Raw genomic sequence first — 19,505 nt, 5'->3', positions numbered from 1 at the left:
GGTGAAATTTCCATGTTCCATTCTGCTTAAGCAGCCAATACACAAGTCTGAGTTCTACCCAAAGTAAATATTGTGTTTGAGATTTATAAATGTATTAATGATATCCCTGTCTGACTTGTCACCCTGAGGAAATAGCACCCCTTTTGTCAGATTTGAAGTGTTGTAGACCATGAAATAAGAGTGTATAATTAGAAAAGAATCAGATGTATGCAAATCACCACTTGGATCATATTCTTTCTGTGTAAGCATTCAGAAGAATAATATAAAATGCTATTTGCTATAAATGATTTGATAAGCATATTAAAAATATTCATCATATTTTGTTTCATATAGTTAAATGCAACTGTGACAAACATTCCTTCAGTAAATCTAGGGGAAGATACATATATATGAAAAAGATAGATAGGTAAGTAGATAGATACATAAAAAGAGAAAGAATACAAACACAAATAAAATCAAAATATAAGCAGCAGGTAATTTTTTTTAAAAAATAAGCTAGTCTTATACTGGATTTTAGGAGTTAAAATAGATGTTCAAAATGTGTAGTCATGGAGTAAGGACATGTCTATAATCTTTCCCTGATGTTCTCTAAAATTTGACAATAAATAATAGCTTTTCTAATATTATACTAGAGTATCCAAGGGGTTCTCAGTGATTAAACTCTTAGTAATAGCTGGGGAGGCAGGAGCTGCCTGCCAAGTCCACACATACACACATACACTCACACACACCAAAAGTAACAATAATAATAGCATTTTCAGCCTATTAAATGAAAGGGTTCTACTGCTAAACGTGCTTGAAAAACACCTGGTTTAGTTCTAAGCCACAATGATACTTAGAGGTCAACTGGTGAATCTTTTAAAGTTGAAGCTGGCTATTACTTAGAACACTTTACTTTCTGATTGACATATTTGCATGCAAGAAGTTCACTTACAAGGAGCAAAAGTGCCTACTATGTAGTCAGAAATGAAAGCGATGTGTTAAAATTATACCTTTTGCACACTTTCCCCAAGAAAAGTGAGCATTAGGATGTTAGCGTCTGAATGTTTCCTTTTAATGCATGATGACCTTGTCAAGATATTGACAAAAAATCAGCAGGTAAGTATATTGTGCATGGGTCACCAAGCTTTAGGCTTGTCAAAAACATGATCCACTGCTGTGTCTACCATCATTTCTCAGCAGGAGCCTGTCTGAAGTTGTAGTACAAGAAAATGCACAAAAAAGTCGAAAAAAAAAAAAAAGGTAGTAGGCAAAGCAAAATTTCTACGTGCTATCTTCACACTCAATTAACTCATTCTAAGTGTCATTATGCAATTTTCAATGCAGATCTTAGCTAGAGATGATACTGAATCACAATAAGAGATTTCAGTTTCCCCATCAATCATCATAAATGTATCATTTTCATTTCTGGTTAGATTTTCTATGTGGCTTTTTTTATTAGTATCAAAGTAATCTAAATCACTCCTACACATATTACAAATGTCAATAGGTAGATGCTTTTTGTATCATCTTTCTTTACTAAAGTTACATAAGACATTTCTGCATTTGCTAAGATAAATAAACTCCTTATAGTGTCAACTTTAAAATATAATATTAGTCTGTTTCTTGGCTAAAAATTATTGCCCTGGTTGTCTCATTGATTTATCAAGAATCCATGAGACTTTTATATGGGAAAATGTAACAGTGGCTGCTAGGAAGTGCTATCCAGATGCTCCAAAAACATATTCCCTCACGCTGCAGGGTAGTTGCTAGCAGAATACCTTTACTGTCGTCTTTGGAACTGATTTGACTGAAGAGACTCCTACAGTCCATGACCCCACCCCATTTTAAGGGTAATATGCATCAAATTACCAATTGCAACAGGTATAGGCCTGATCCCTGTTCCTGACATGAGACAATTTCGAAGACCTCTATGATATCTGCTTAGGCATTTGTGGAAGTTATATTTACACCCCAATTTCTCCTCCCCAATCCTACTTTCTATAAGCTTCTTGCATATTCATCTCTTTCAGAGAGATGTTATCACTTTTTGGCTATTTTGAATATTGATGCTATGAATGTTGTGTACAAATTCTATACTTTTTCACAATTAATTATTGTCTGCTATATAAACATAGGTTCTCTCTTATTAGACTCTTTCTAGACAATGTCTGTATAAAGCTGCTTTATTATGACTATAGGATGGATATTCATTACAACATGGTGATCAATGTTAACTTATGACAAGAAACACCTGAATAATAGCTTATTCTTTCTCTGGATATCTGCATCTCCTTTCATTGACCATGTAGCATTACAAATGGGTTATATCCTCTAAGACTCAGTAGATGCACCTAAATAATGGAACAATATCTACTTCATGGGACTATTCTAAAAGTTAAATGAAATAACTCATTTCCTTAAAAAAAAAAAAAAAGGAAGCTGAGGGTAAAGCTCTATGCTAGAGCACTTGCCTAGTGTACATGAGGCCCTAGGTTCAAAAGAGAGAAAAGAAAGAAGGACAATAACAACAACAAAAAACCTTTGCACTTTGGTTGATAAAATGTTTCTCAGAGTTATTTAATATCTAGAACACTATGTGAGGCATACTTTTTTATTCCAGTTTTGAGATGAACAACCAAAGGCCTAAGTATATGCATAATAATTTCAATTTACCAAAACTATTAGATCAGAGACTCTAATTCAAATTTATTCCTAAAATAAATGTTTTCACAATAGTGACCAGGGTGTAACTGTAACTTATAATTTCACCATAGACAATGTTGGTCAGCTTCCTGGAGTTTTGGTGGAATAACAGTACAACTAGGGGAAGAAAAAGTGATAAGCAATACATTAGAACCTGGTTATTAGAAAAACATAAATTAAAATAACAGATATCTTATTAGGTAGTATTTTGTGTTCTCAAAAACCTTCTCTCAACAAAACTCTTTCTGAGTCACTTAAGTTTTCTTTGAGTCTGTATCTTTTTATATCCCCTGTTCTTGATTAAAATGTCAATTTTACCCCAAATAATGGTAATAGGCATCATATACAATGAGACAATATAGTATACACCCACACACTCACACCCACACCCACCCACACACACACAGTTAACATCCTGCATTTATACTCATCAATTTGAATCTGAGATCTTAATCATGAATTGACTGCTGTAAGTGGGGTCACTGAATGTCACCTTTGGAATGTCAACCAAATAATTATAAAATTTCAGAAATCAAAGAAAATAAACATCTCATTAAACTCTCATCATGAACTGCTATTGTACTCATGTATTACTGCCACTCTTGTGTATTTCTTGATAGTGGACTAGGTTTGGACTAGATGTGCTCTCATTAACATCATTGGTACTTACACTAATGAAATGCCAGACATAGCTTCCTTATCTTTGAAATAATTTCATATTTCTGAGCCTAAGGGTTGAATTTGACTAGTTGCAAGATGTATTTAGAATAATTATAGAACACAGACAATGATGATTTTTGTGGTAGAAGACAAAAAATATAGGAATTTCAATCTAAAATCATTTCAATTAATTAAATTGGATCTACCGCACAGTTTAACTAATTACAACAATGCAATTACTCATGAATTGATTATCTTTGGGAAATATTAAAACAAACACAGGTAATTCAAAGAGTCCTTAGATCATCTCAAACTTGAATTTTCATATATCATGCTATAATAAGTTTAAACTACATTCTGAATTGTGTTACTAAACAAGTTGTCATTTGTTTTGGAAAATCTAAATGAAATCATAATTATATACCAGTTGAAGTTGAAGTCCTGATATTTTACATAATTTTTCAAGGTTTCTTTGCATTTCACCAGTATTTAAGACCAGAAATAACTCAGTCCATGAAGAAGTGAAGAGAAAAATAACTGAATTAGTTTCCTTCTTCTATAATTCCTGTCTTTCCCCCTAGTACATTGGCAAGCATAATAAATCCAGTCTTAACCTTGGGAAGCAGAAACACAATATATAAAGATAGACAGAAAAGTTAGATTGCTTGTATCCATTAGTCAAACAATGCTTTTTTTAATTTTAATATATTTTTAGTTGTAGATGGATGCCTTTATTTTATTTATTTTTTATGTAGTGCCTGGGAATGAACCCAGTGCCTCACACATGCTAGGCAAGGGCTCTACTGAAAGCCACAACCCCAGCCCTATAAAAAATATTTTTGAAAGCAATAATACTTTCCATCTAATCATCAGCAGCAACAAAATATATTAAGTAAACAAAAGAACTCTGACCACAGCCCTGTAATCTACATATTTGACAGATATTGTAGTTAATTTTATGTATCATTTTGGATAAGATTAACATTTGGATTGATGAACTCAGTAGATTTTCATCGTCATTGTAGATGGGTATCATCCAGTCCATGTAGGGGCCAAATGACACAAAAGGTGATAGGAGGAGAAAGTCTCTCCCTTGCTTCCTAAGTGCCTGCTTGATTGCAACATCTCACTCTGGTCCTGGAACTGGATTTACATTATTAACTTCCTGGTTCCCAGGCCTTTGGACATGGGCTGAATTATACCACCACATGTCCTGGTTTATTAATATGCAGACAGCAGATCATGGGATTTCTGACATCCACAATCACATCAGCTAATTCCTCATAATAATCTCCACAGTAATTTCCATTTGCATATTTTCTCATTCTATTTTATATATATATATATATATATATATATATATATAATCTATATCATACTGGTTTATATCTCTGGGGGAATCCTCACTGTTACAGCAGATAAGACAGAATTGAAATTCTTAACTTGGTGCACCATTATTGAGATACTGAAAACAAATGTATAGGTGGATGGATGGTTGTAACACAAAGATTATCATAGCCAAGGGAGCAGAGATAAGTCAAAATAAGAGGAAAAATAAAAATCAAAAAAAAAAGGAAAAATGAAGTGGTAAAAAGGACAGAGCAAAGGAAGTCGGTGTTGAAGAGCAGACATAGAGAAAGAGAAAAGGTAAAATAGCATACAAAAAAGAAAACTACTTAGGAATAATTTTAACCAAGCTGAAAAATATCTACTCTGAAAACTAAAACATTGATAAAAGTAATTGAAGAAGACATAAGGAAATGGAAAGACACCTGTGATTTTGAATTGAAAGAATTAATATTGACAAAACATCCATGCTCCTCAAAGTCATCTACAGGTTCAAAGAATTCCTTATCAAAATCCCAGAGATAGTTTTTAAATAGAGAAAAAAATTAATCGTAGAGACTCTATAGACCTTGAATAGCCCAGGCAATCTAGAACAAGAGAATGAGGCTGGAAACGTCACACTACCTGATGTGAAAATCAAATACAAAATCATATTAACAAAACAAGCATGATGTTGACTTAAAAATAGACATTTAGACTAATGGAAGAGAAATAAAGCCACACATTCATGGGCAATTTACCTCCCACAAAAATGGCAAGAATATACAATGTGTATCAGAGTTTCTCTGAATAAATAGTGTTGGGAAAATTGTATATCCACAGGCAGAAGAATAAAATTGAAGCTTTATCTTATAGTATACACAAAAATCAACTCAAAATGAGTTAGAGACTCAGATCTGAAACTCTAAATCTACAAGAAGACAGCATAGATAAAAATCTGCATCACATTGATCTTGGCAAAGTTTTTTTTTTTTCAATAGGATGCCAGAAACACAGGAAACAGAGAGTGTCTAAGAGACATCCCATGTTCGATGCAGCATTATTCACAATAGCTAATATATGGAATCAACCTAGGTATTCATCAGTGGATGACAGACAAAAATATGAGATCTAAATCTCTCTACTTTCTATGTAGATTATAAAATACACACATACATAATAAAATACTATTCAGCCCTAAAAGTAGAGGACACTTTTTATTTATAGAAACCCTGTTATTTACAAAAACATGGATGAACCTGGAAGGCAACAAACAAAGTTTAATAAGACAAGACACAGTGCATGATTTCATTAACAAGTAGAAGCTAAAATAGTTGGACTCATGTAATTAGACAGTTGAATGGTGGTTTCTTATAGCTGGAGGGAATAAGAAGATATTGAAAAAAGGGTAGAAAATTTCAGTTATGCAATATTAATCAATTGTGATCTATTATACAGCATGGTGATTATAATTATTAATGATATAGACATGAAAATTAATGAAAGAGTAGACCTTGAAGGTTCTCATCACCAAAAATGGTAACTATATAAGGTAACAAATAAGGTAATTAGCTTTATTTTTACATTTTACCATGTAGGTGTGTGTTTATAACATAACATTGTACACCATAAATATACAGAAATTTTTCCCATATATACCTTAGCAAAGTTGGGTATGAAAAAAGAAAAGAATGCTGAAGAGGAAGAAAATAAAGGAAGAAGAAAAAATAAAATAGAAGGTTGAGAGAAAGAAGAGAAACAAGAGGAATAAAGAAAATGTTAAAAAGAAGATGGATATGAAAATATTTAAATACAATAAATGAGATCAGAGGATGAGAAGACAAAAGGAAAAAAAACCCCGAGATAAAGACAAAAGTTCAGCAGAGGATACAGCCTGAAGAGAAAGATAAAATGGAGGAAAAGTAAAGAGAAGGCTAGGGTCCATATGCCACAGATGAGGAGAGTCTTTATTGATGCCTCTTTGAAGATTTCTTTGGGACAGAAACCACATTTTCTTCCAGAATTCCAAACATGAAAATTGGTATTACACAAAAGTCTGATTATAAGGGTGCTAGATCTATGCAGAAATGTTAATGTAAAAATAAGTAATCAATCTACATGAATTACATAGTTAAACAAATGTATGACTGTTTCATCAGAAATTAGATTATGATGATTCTACAGATTACAGCACAATGTTACGACAAGTTTGAACACCTCTGACTTTTTATAGGTCCTATCTCTGGGGGTTACAGTAAATATGTTGAGGCATGTTACCTTGGTTTCCCTCAGTATTCATTTCAAACTAAAAAGGGCATTTTAACCTGTCTACTTCATTCTTTAAAGATAAAAAAAATCATATAACATTGTAAAAGCAATAGATTGATCTTGAAGTCTAGTGCCCTCACCCTTGAGTGAGTGACTGTCTCTTCCTTTTATAGAAGAGGGTAGCATTTAGTTTTCTGGAAGCAGTCATTTATTAAATGGTGCCCTCAGCATGCTAATTTACAACTAATTGATAAGCACTTTACCCTCTGAAAAACTTCCCTGCCTTCTTCAGCATTTGCCAGAGTGACATTTATTTTTGACAATGAAATCTTACTCACATAATAAAATGTCCTCTTCAGGGTCATGCTACACAGATCAGCATGGCATGTCCCTTCCAAGGTTTTTGAATTAATTTGTATTAATTTGGCTCATGACAGATACCCACTACTTAGTCTTAATTACAGAGAATGGATCATCTAATTTACATGGACAGGTTTCAATTGTAGCTTTAAAATTCCTCCTTTCTATCATATCCAGATGCTTAACTGTCACAGAGTTTACCAAATAAACCCTAGAAAAAGTGTTTGTTCTTTCACATTCAGGATTTGAATACCATCCATTGCTTTCTGGCTGCTTTTAAATGAGGTTTGCTTCTGATCTGCAAAATCTCAGACAAGCCATCTGCTTCTTCTCGAGGGCCCAATAGCTCACGTATATTCATTGCTACTTGGATGCAATGATGAATACTTTTGAAGTTTTTAAATTTGATCATAATTAAAAGATTGAATTAAAACTCTTTAAATAAAATAAAATATTTTAAAATAATTATTTTCCAAGAGCTCTGAAATGAATTATTGAAGACTATTTTTTGTTTGCCTTCAATTTCCCATTGATACAGATGTGGTAAGCAACTATTGTTTTTAGACCTAATTATGTTATGTATACTGTTATATAAATGGATCAAATGTATTATACACCTGCTCAAAAACGTATGTCTGTGCTTCATCAAATAAATGTTTTACAGAAAGAAAATCCAAAAACAACTGTTGCAAGAGAAGAAATATTATCACAATATTGATTCTTTTAATTCTCTCTGTTTAGATTTGCTGAGGAAATGTTTATTTACATTATTTGCCTAAATTATTTTGCATCTCAGCTTTACTTTTTATTTATTCTGTGAACTTCGGGTAGTTCATTTACATTTTTGTTCAGAGTCTATGAAATGTAATCATGAAAGTAAAATATGTATACATTTTATATATTGTATAATTTATTATTGTTATTTATATTTCTATATTTTATATATAGGTATGGGTATAAATGAATCATTTTAGTACAATTTTATTCATCAAACATCTAAGAATATTTCTTTATTTGGCTTTAGGAAGCAATTTATAAATAGGCCTTCTGTCAGATTATTTTTAAATCTTTTTTTCATGATAGTTGCCAGATAAAGGTGAATTTCTCAACTTTAGATTATTATACGAAGCACTTGTTGCACTAAAATGTCATAATTAATTTCCCCATTCTTACTCCAGATATGAAATTCCTGTAAGGTAAAAACTATGTTCTATCCATCTCTGAATGCTCCATACCTCACATAGAGCCCAGCACATACTAGAACTTACTACACACTTTTCATATAAATGTTCAGCAAACAGATAACTCTTGTTATTCTCTATCTTACTGTGCACAGACACAATTGAATCATTGATTTGAATTAGAATTTAGTTTTAATTCAAAATACATCAAAAATCAAACAAAGGAGGGTTTTCAAAAAATTTAATGTGTATAATAATCACCTGGAGGATCTTCTACAAATGACCATTCCTATTCATTAGGTATAAACAGGAGCCTTAGCTTCTATATTTCTACTGAAATTCAAGGTGATAATGGCTGATCAATTAACCATGCTTTATGTAGCAAATAACTAGACTAAGCATGCATCTAAATGATACTTTCTTAGCTGAAACATTCAGTATATCAAAAATATGTGAGACATTTTGTATATTGAAGAATATTTATTTTATTTCTTCAGTTTTTAAATGCTAAGTTATTTTATTAATAAAACTCTCATGTATTACCAAGTTCCATGTAGACAGGATGAAGGACAATAAGATAGGATTTGAAGTATACAATGAATTCCAGCAAGCTGTGCTTTGGACTGTGATAAGTCTGTTGTAGTTTTTATATTACAGGGATAGAGCTGCCAATATTCCAAGAGGAAATAGTTAGAAATTGAGCCACCTTTTCAATAGTCAAAAATGATACACTGGGTTGTAACCTGTGGTGTGTTTTTGAAAACCATAAATATAATTCAGTGCAGGTTAGGGTAATTACTTGTGTTTTTATTTCACACAAAGTAATGGCATAAAACGTAAATGGTTTTGTTTCTATAGATAATACATTTTAGCTTGAGCAATTCTCTCTTTGAAATGTGAACAGTGATTTGATTTAGAACATCATCAATCTGCTTTGGAGACATCTTTTTGTCTTAATCACAATAAAACCCACATCATGTCAATAGTACATTTAATAATTCCACAATATAATTAGATGTTCATCTTGTGACTAGGCATGTAAATAGTGCAACATTTATTTTCATAAAATAAAGTCTTAAGGAAATTGAGATGATTAAAAATTGTCATTTAATAAAGAATAACTGGATGTTTTATTTATTTTTAGTATAGAAGGGGCAATGTGCAAGAAAAGTCTTCATTTGAGCTGTCACGGGGCACCTCATGTTGTATAAGTCATTTGGAAGAAATTCACTACTCTTTACTGAAAGGTGTAATTCTCTATATTTCTAGACTTTCCTGCATGTTCTACTTTTACATTAAAAACTGAATAAAATGAAATGTTAGATCCAATAAACATCTCATTAAGACTTAACTGTCAGTACTTTAAACATGAGTATTGATTTTGATATTTATGTGAAACATAGTGTCATAAATGTAAACATTTTTAAAGTTATGTACTTGTTAAAAGATAAGAAGAATAAAATACAAAGATTAAGCACTTTCTTAAAAAACTTGGGTTTATGACAATGGAAGAACAACACTGATGAGAACTACGGTATAGTTTGGGAGACATGCAGATTATCTATGCATTGGCTGATACAGGAAGCTCACATGGAGGCCAGGAAGGTGAGATCAGTCATGTCCTCATATGCCATATGCATGTTTGCACTATATGGAAGTTGAAATATGACAACATATCTAAATATCTTCAGAAATAAGATCTGGATACATTCTCTACAATATTACACAAATATCAATAGATGATTTCGAATGGTCTACAAGTAAGGTTCAATTATTTTCATAGAGTGCAGCAGTGAACTCTTCCACAATAGGATCTCTTGTGGTATATGGCCATACTTAGACAGTCAATGCAACTGTCATTAAACTAATAAGAGATGCTTCAAAAGTTAGTTTTTCTGAACAAATCACAATTGGCATATTGGAACTGAACTATAGATTTATTAGAAATAATTTTTCATAAATCCATTAATTAGTGTACCGTATAAAAGGTCAATAGTCCAAAACATCAGACTTATAATTCTTTTCAAATTATCAAAACAAATCTAATGAAATTCAAAAACCTGAAAGATGGATTTCTTCAAAAACTAAGCAAAATGACTCCAGATGAAGTCATAGGCAACACTGGCTGAAAAGCATGTTACTTGCCCTGAATAGATGCAGGAGGGAATTAAATTGAGAAAAACTTTGAATGACAAATATTAATAGATTTCTATTAATATTTTTTCTTCTAAATCCAGGCTAGTAATTCTCAAATAAATGTTTAGATAAAGCTATTTGCTGTGCATAAACATGTGTGTATTTTAATAGCTAATTATATCATTATATGAAGCAAAACTTGACAAAACAACTTTTGAGCAACCAAGGAGAAAAATGAGGGAATTCTCAGTATTTAGGGCACAATGAGCCCTGGATTTACCACAATCTTATAAGAACTCTATTGAATTCTAGTCACTAGAAAATATAAGCGAGTAAAGGTTAATCTGCTAGTGGATTTGAAAACTTGCTGAGCAGTTGGAGGTGGGAAATCTCCAGGTAGTGTCAGAGCACAGGAGACCAGGAAAATGGCTCTCCACAAGAGGACCTGGTAGAGGGCACATAAAGGTGATGAAATCTGCTGAATTTTGAGAGGAGTAGTGAACCAATCACTGCAAAGGAGCTGAACAGTAAAAACGTGAATGACTTGGATAAACCAGGAGCATGGCAGCTAAGTGGTTCTTGAAATTCAGTGGAGGAAATGAAAACTAATGAAGCTGGGGACATAAAAAGAACATGAAAAAGGAAGCCTGTTTCAATGGCAATATTACCCATTTTGCAATATAGGAGATGTGAAATCAGACCTGAAAGTACAGTGAAATCTCACAGGGTACATTTATTATATTTTACCACTTACTATTCATACTTGCTTTTGCAGCAGGCCCCCTTCACCCTCACCCTGAGAAGTATCTGAATATAGGGGTTATATTAAATGTTTGAGGGGATAAATATGTTTGCCTGAGTTGAATATTATACAATGCATGCATGTATCAAAATATGGTACCCTGTAAATATGAGCAATATCAGTTAAAATAAAAATAAATAATGTGGTAAACATTTTAACTCAAATCAGATGTGATAAAAATAATGAAGAAAATTAAAGGGAGACTAGAGTCAGATGTCAGAATTATACACAAGTGTATTGAGAAATGATTTGCAAGCCTGTGTTTGCACAGACTCTGACAAGAAGATAGAAATGTCAGGGCCATGGACGCAGAGCCAATTAGAACAATCATTTGACTGAACATTTGGTTCATTTAAGCTGATTAATGTGGACAAATAAATTATTTAAATTTGTTTCATTTTGAAACAATTGTTTCGATATTTGAGTTGATAGAATTAAACACTGTTTTTATCCATTTTGGGAAATAGTCATTGATTCAAAAATAAATTAAAAGAGTATTTTTAAACTAGTGTAGGTTAAGTTAAGAAAAGAATTTATGAACTAACTTAGAATCTGTCTAGTTACACTAAAAACAAATAAAAAAATAGTTGGATAGGAGCTAGGGTTGTAGCTCAGTGGTAGAGTGTTCACTTCACATGTGGAAGGCACTGGTTTTCATCCTCAGCACCACATAAAAATAAAATAAAGGTATTGTGTCCATCAACAACTAAAAATATAATTTTAAAAATAGTTGAATAGATGATATATAGAACCAATGTGTTCTATGGTATATATTTTTAAGTAAAAATTACACTATAAAGATGGTCACACATCCAGACTTAGTGTCAATTTACTATGTTATCATATATTAAAATAGCTATTAGGGATCACAATTTAGCTCTCCTATTGATAACTAAAACTGTCTATATTAAAATATTTAAGACAGTACTTATCAAAAGCAAATACAAGTGACATTAGAATTGTTAATTTCCTTCTGTCAATTAACAAATGTTTATATTGAGCTATTTTTTGCATGTACAATTTGAGATATAATCATCCTTTTTTTTTAACAAGCTGAAATGATTCTCTCTTCAATGTTTCACATCACATTTATTCCAACAGGTGACAATCCCCATCAATCATGCACATTGGTGTGCACACACACACACACATATTGTGGGAATACATTAAAAAGATAGATGAGCAACACAAGAGAGCTACCAATGGCCAAACATGGAACTATTTCTGCAAGAAAACCAGGCTGTATGGGATTGCAACCCAAAGCATAAAACAAATGTTCATGAGTATATGCTGATAAGAATGATTGAATGAGTAAGTGGGACACAAGTGTATGTATGTATAACCAATCTCCCATACCAAATAATTCCAAATCATTTATGTAAGACACTGCTCTAAAGTAGGGAGGAGATTTTTTTTTAATTTCTTAGATGTATTCTTCATGTAGTGAATGTCTTCCAAAGCATATAAAGCATAACTTTAAGAATCATTTTTTTCATAACATTTATTTCTCCTTCTTTAATTCAGTGTATTCAAATCATCTTCAGTACTAGGCTTTATGCTAGGCTGTTCATTTATTTCTGTGATACATAAATAATCTCCTTCCCCTGCTCACTAGGTTACCATCTGTTTATCACTTCCTGTCATCTGATTTTTAACATACATGTCCTACCTGAAAGAGTGTAGGACCTTCTTCCTCAGCTTTCCACATTGTCTTAATTTTGTTGCTCTTTAGCTTCCTGGCCTGGCGCTCCCACATGCTTCCTGGTCTAGTTTTATGTTCATTTCTTCCAAGGAGACTTTGGAAATTGAAAAGATTGCTGATGACCAATTGAATCCCCATTCATTAAACATCTAATATTACATGGGCAGATTATTATTTGTTTAATGTATGCCTTTAACTCCCAATATAGATTTTAAAATATCTGTGGGTTGAGGAATTAGGATTTTTTTTGTACTTTTTTGTTTTATTTGATTTAATTTTACTATGGGAGAACATCCACTACAATTAATTTCCTAAGGACTTAAAATGCTTACTTGGAATTAATGCATTTTTTAATAAATGAAGCCAACATCAACTGGAATTGATCTGGGACTACTAGGTTCTGGTACACAAAAAGAGATATTAAGATTAATATTCAATTTTTTTGTTGATTTAATGTTACTCAACTGTAGATCCTCAACTGAATTTGTAAGAATTATAATATTTCAAAGAAAAAAAGCAAATACAGTAAAATCTAGTTAAGAATATTCCTTGATTTCTTTTTTAAATTAATTATAAATTTATTATATATATATATATATATATATATATATATATATATATATATATATATCAGAATGCATTTTGATTCATTGCACACAAGTGCAACACAACTTTTTCTGGGTACAATATAGCATCTCACCATACGTGCAGTCATACATATACCCAGGGTAATGATATCCTTCTCATTCACCATCTCTCCTGACACCATGCCCCCTCTGCACCCCTCCCTCCTTTTTTGACCAAACAAAATTTCTCCCATTTTTTCCATCACCACCACCACCACTGTACCACCCGCCCCCATTATGGATCAGCATCCACTGATCAGAGAGAAAACTCAGACTTTAGATTTTTGGGATTGTCTTACTTTGCTTTAATGATATTTTCCAACTCCATCCATTTACCTGCAAATGGCATAATTTTATTCTCTTTTAATGCTGAGTAATAGCCCATTGTGTAGATAGACCACAGTTTATTTATCCATTCATCTATTGAAGGGCATCTGGGTTGCTTCCACAGTTCAGCTACTGTGAATTGAGCTGCTATAAACATTAATGTGGCTGTATTATCATACTATGCTGATTTTAAGTCCTTTGGGTATAGACTGAGGAGTGGGACAGCTGAGTCAAATGATGGTTCCATTCCAAGTTTTCTAAAGAACCTCCATAGTACTTTCCAGTTTATGCACCAATTTGCAATCCTACCAGCAATGTATGCATGTGCCTTTCCCCCCACATCCTCACCAATATTTATTGTTGTCTGTATTCTTAATAAATGTCATTCTAACTGGCATGAGATGAAATCTTAGTTTTGATTTGCATTTCTCAAATTACTAGAGATGTTGAACAATTTTCCATATATTTGTTGATCAAGTGTATATCTTCTGAGAAGCATCTGTTTAGCTCCTTAGCCCATTTATTGATTGGGTTGTTTGGGGTTTTTTTTTGGTGTTAAGTTTTGTGAGTTCCTTATGTATCCTGGGGATAGTGCTCTATCTTATCTGCATGTGGCAAAAATTTGTTCATAGGCTCTCTCTTCATCTCATTGATTGTTTCTTTTGCTGAGAAGAAGCTTTTGAGTTTGAGTCCATTCCATTTATTAATTTTTAAAATTTTACTTCTCATGCGTTAGGATACTTGCTTAATGTAGTAAAGGCCTAATCCGACATGAAGATTTGGGCCTCCTAATTCCTAGGTCCTTGACCCACTTTGAGTTGAGTTTTGTGCATGGTGAGAGATAGGAGTTTAGTTTCATTTTGCTGCATATGGAATTCTAGTTCTTCCAGCAACATTTGTTGAAGAGGCTATCCTTTGTTTCTTTATCCTCCAAAAATCATATCAGAAACAGCAACCATTATAAATACCTATAATTGTCTGAATTAGTTAAAATCTTAATTGTGGTGACTCTTTACGCAGATGCTTGAGCTTATTCCCTCTTTATGCCCTTTGTGGAGTTTTGTCCAAACATTTACATTGAATTGAATACAAATTAGTTTGCTATAAATTGTCCTTGTTTGATTTCTCCTTTATGTCACATGGTTTAGAAAGAACATTTCTAGGTTATGCTATTGTAAACTTAAATTCAATATGGTGAGATGGAATTTACAAAATATACATAATTAAAGTGGTATGTTAGCATTACTAGAGTTGAAAATCAACAGGTTAATACATAAAAATTGATTCTGGATGAATGAAGCCAGATTTTCATGTTCTGTTGAACCAAAGTTATAATGCAACATAATGGTGAGTTTTTCTGAATTGGCCAATGAAGATTAAGAAGGTCATACTTAAATAACAAATTTTCAAAGGAAACAAAATTCTAGGTACAAAAGGAAATGTTCAGGCTATTATTAAATATATGAACAAACCATTTTTGCAAAAGAAACCCAAAAGTTCTTTAAGAGTTTCTTTAAATGTTGAACAAAGATAAAAAGGTGGTACAAGGTTGCAGCCTTCCATTCATTCTCTAAGATAGGTAAGACTCCGCCTCCAAGGATAATAATGGAATGTGTGACCTAGTGAAAAATCATCCACAAAACCTAAAATCCTACATAAAAAGCTGACAGCGCCCCGCCCGAACCGGCGGTGGGTGCAGAAGTTAAGTCCTGCAGACGCCAACCGCCTTTGCAACCCGCGGGATCCCTGAGCGGCTTGGCCCGCCCCGCCCGAACCGGCAGTCCTCCACCATACGGGCTCCCCCGGGAGGCCTAGCTCTCGCCCAGGGAAAAGCGGCCCCACCCGCCCGGTTCCTAACCAGGCAGCCACAGCTACTCGACAATAAAGGTGCCCACGTGGCGGGTGCAGAAGTTAAGTCCTGCAGACGCCAGCTGCCTTTGCAACTCGCGGGAACCCTGAGCGGCTTGGCCCGCCCCGCCCGAACCGGCGGCGGGTGCAGAAGTTAAGTCCTGCAGACGCCAACCGCCTTTGCAACCAGCGGGATCCCTGAGCGGCTTGGCCCGCCCCGCCCGAACCGGCAGTCCTACGCCATCCGGGCTCCCCCAGGAGGCCCAGCTCTCGCCCTGGGAGAAGCGGCCCCACCCGCCCGGTTCCCAACCACGCGACCGCAGCTACTCAGCGATAAAGGTGCCCCCGCAGCGGGTGCAGGAGTTAAGTCCTGCTGATACCAGCCGCGTTTGCAAGCCGCCGGCACCCAGTGCGGCTTGGCCCGCCCCGCCTGAACCGGCAGTCGGCCTCCACCATCCGGGCTCCCCCGGGAGGCCTAGCTCTCGCTCCGGGAGCAGCCCCCTGCAAGCTAGGCGAACCTTCGACCCATCGGGAGGTTAGGCCCAGCAACCTGCGGAGTGATAGAGGTGCCCCTCGTGCCTGCTGGGTAGGCGGACCTTTGACCGACCAGCAGAGCAGACCTAGGGCCTGCCAGCGTGGTAGACGGATCACACCAATTGGAGGAGGATCACAGCCACTACATGCCCTGCAAGGGTGATTATTCAACTATACAAGAGCAATATAAATAAATAGAGGGAAAATTTCAAAACACAACAGTTTCACCAAGCAGAAAGAAACGCCAGCAGTATGAAAAGACAAGGAAAGAAAGGACCACAGGCAATGCAGGTCAACTCAACTTTAGAAGAGGTAATAGGTGCAACAGATGGAATGTCAGATAGAGAGATCAGGATATACATGCTTCAGATGATCTGGAGTCTCAAGGAAGACATGAGACAGCAAAATCAGATAATGAAAGATCACATTGACAAACAAATCCAGGAAGTAAAAGATCAATTTCACAGGGAGATAGAGGAAATAAAAAACAAACAAATAGAAATACTAGAAATGCAGGAAAAAATAAACCAACTTAAAAACTCAATTGAGAATACTACCAGCAGAGTAGATCACTTAGAAGAGAGAACATCAGACAATGAAGACAAAGTATTTCAACTGGAAAAGAACATAGACAGCTCAGCAAGTCTGCTAAGAAACCATGAACAGAACATCCAAGAAATATGGGACAATATCAAAAGACCAAATTTAAGAGTCATGGGGATACAGGAAGGCACAGAGCTCCACACCAGAGGAATACACAGCCTATTCAATGAAATAATACGAGAAAACTTCCCAGACTTGAAGAATGAGACAGAATCCCAAATCCTAGAAGCCTACACGACGCCGAATGTACAAAACCATAAGAGATCCACACCTAGACACATTATAGTGAAGATGTCCAACATACAGAATAAGGAAAGAATTTTAAAAGCTACAAGGGAAAGGAAGCAGATTACATTTAGGGGTAAACCAATCAGGATAACAGCTGAACTCTCAACACAGACTCTGAAAGCTAGAAGATCCTGGAATAACATATTTCAAACACTGAAAGAAAATGGGTTCCAACCAAGAATCGTGTATCCGGCAAAATTAAGCTTCAGGTTAGAAGATGAAATTAAAACCTTCCATGATAAACAAAAGTCAAAAGAATTCGCAGCTAGAAAACCATCTCTTCAAAAAATCCTTGGCAAAACATTGCAGGAAGAGGAAATGGAAAATAACATTGAAAACCAACAATGGGAGGTAGGACAGTAAAGGGGGGAAAGTAGTCAAAGAGGATAACAAATCAGGTTTAGTAATATCAACAAACAAATATGGATAGAAGTACAAACCATATCTCAATAATAACCCTAAATGTCAATGGCTTAAACTCACCAATTAAGAGACACAGGCTAGTAGAATGGATCACAAAACAAGACCCAACAATATGCTGTCTACAGGAGATGCATCTGATAGAAAAAGATATCCATAGACTGAAGGTGAAAGGTTGGGAAAAATCATACCACTCATATGGACAGCGGAAACAAGCAGGCGTGTCCATACTCATATCTAATAAAATAGATTTCAAGCCAAAGCTAATCAAAAGGGATAAAGAAGGACACTTCATACTGCTCAAGGGAACCATAAACCAACAAGACATAACAATCATAAATATATATGCCCCAAATAATGGTGCAGCGGTGTTCATCAAGCAAACTCTTCTCAAGTTCAAGAGTCTGATAGACCACCATACAATCATCATGGGAGACTTCAACACACCTCTCTCACCACTGGACAGATCTTCCAAACAAAAGTTAAACAAGGAAACTATAGAACTCAACAACACAATTAATAACCTAGACTTAATTGACATATATAGACTTTACCACCCAACATCAAGTAGTTACACTTTTTTTTCAGCAGCACATGGAACCTTCTCAAAAATAGACCATATATTATGTCACAGGGCAACTCTTAGACAATATAAAGGGGTAGAGATAATACCATGCATCTTATCTGATCATAATGGAATGAAACTGAAAATCAATGATAAAAGAAGAAAGGAAAAATCAAGCATCACTTGGAGAATGAACAACAGGTTGCTGAATGACTTATGGGTTATTGAAGACATCAAGGAGGAAATTAAAAAATTCCTAGAGTTAAATGAAAACACGGACACAACATATCGGAATCTATGGGACACATTGAAAGCAGTCCTAAGAGGAAAATTCATTGCTTGGAGTTCATTCCTCAAAAAAAGAAAAAACCAACAAATAAATGATCTCATACTTCATCTCAAAATCCTAGAAAAAGAGGAGCAAAACAACAGCAAAAGAAGTAGAAGGCAAGAAATAATCAAAATCAGAGCTGAAATTAATGAAATTGAAACAAAAGAAACAATTGAAAAAATTGACAAAACTAAAAGCTGGTTCTTTGAAAAAATAAATAAAATTGACAGACCCTTAGCCATGCTAACGAAGAGAAGAAGAGAGAGAACCCAGATTACTAGCATACGGGATGAAAAAGGCAATATCACAACAGACACTTCAGAAATACAGAAGATAATCAGAGACTATTTTGAAGCCTTATACTCCAATAAAATAGAAAATAGTGAAGGCATAGATAAATTCCTTAAGTCTTACGATCTGCCCAGATTGAACCAGGAGGATATAGACAACATAAACAGACCAATAACAATAGAAGAAATAGAAGAAACCATCAAAAGACTACCAACTAAGAAAAGCCCAGGACCGGATGGGTATACAGCAGAGTTTTACAAAACCTTTAAAGAGGAACTAACACCAATACTTTTCAAGCTATTTCAGGAAATAGAAAAAGAGGGAGAACTTCCAAATTCATTCTACGAGGCCAACATCACCCTGATTCCGAAATCAGACAAAGACACTTCAAAGAAAGAAAACTACAGACCAATATCTCTAATGAACCTTGACGCAAAAATCCTCAATAAAATTCTGGCGAACCGGATTCAAATACATATCAAAAAAATTATACACCATGATCAAGTAGGATTCATCCATGGGATGCAAGGCTGGTTCAATATACGGAAATCA

At 34.4% G+C, this 19,505-nt stretch overlaps 1 pseudogene; it reads right to left on the bottom strand.

Annotated features, from left to right (window-relative positions):
* Positions 1–13,174, bottom strand: part of LOC113179896 (sulfite oxidase, mitochondrial pseudogene) — a 98,386-nt pseudogene extending 85,212 nt beyond the window's left edge.
* Positions 13,175–19,505: the final 6,331 nt, after the last annotated feature.

The sequence above is a fragment of the Urocitellus parryii genome, chromosome 7, assembly GCF_045843805.1.
Source record: "Urocitellus parryii isolate mUroPar1 chromosome 7, mUroPar1.hap1, whole genome shotgun sequence".
Lineage (NCBI taxonomy): Eukaryota > Metazoa > Chordata > Mammalia > Rodentia > Sciuridae > Urocitellus > Urocitellus parryii.
The sequence above is the reverse complement of the archived record's forward strand: the minus strand, read 5'-3'. Positions and strand labels throughout refer to the sequence as shown.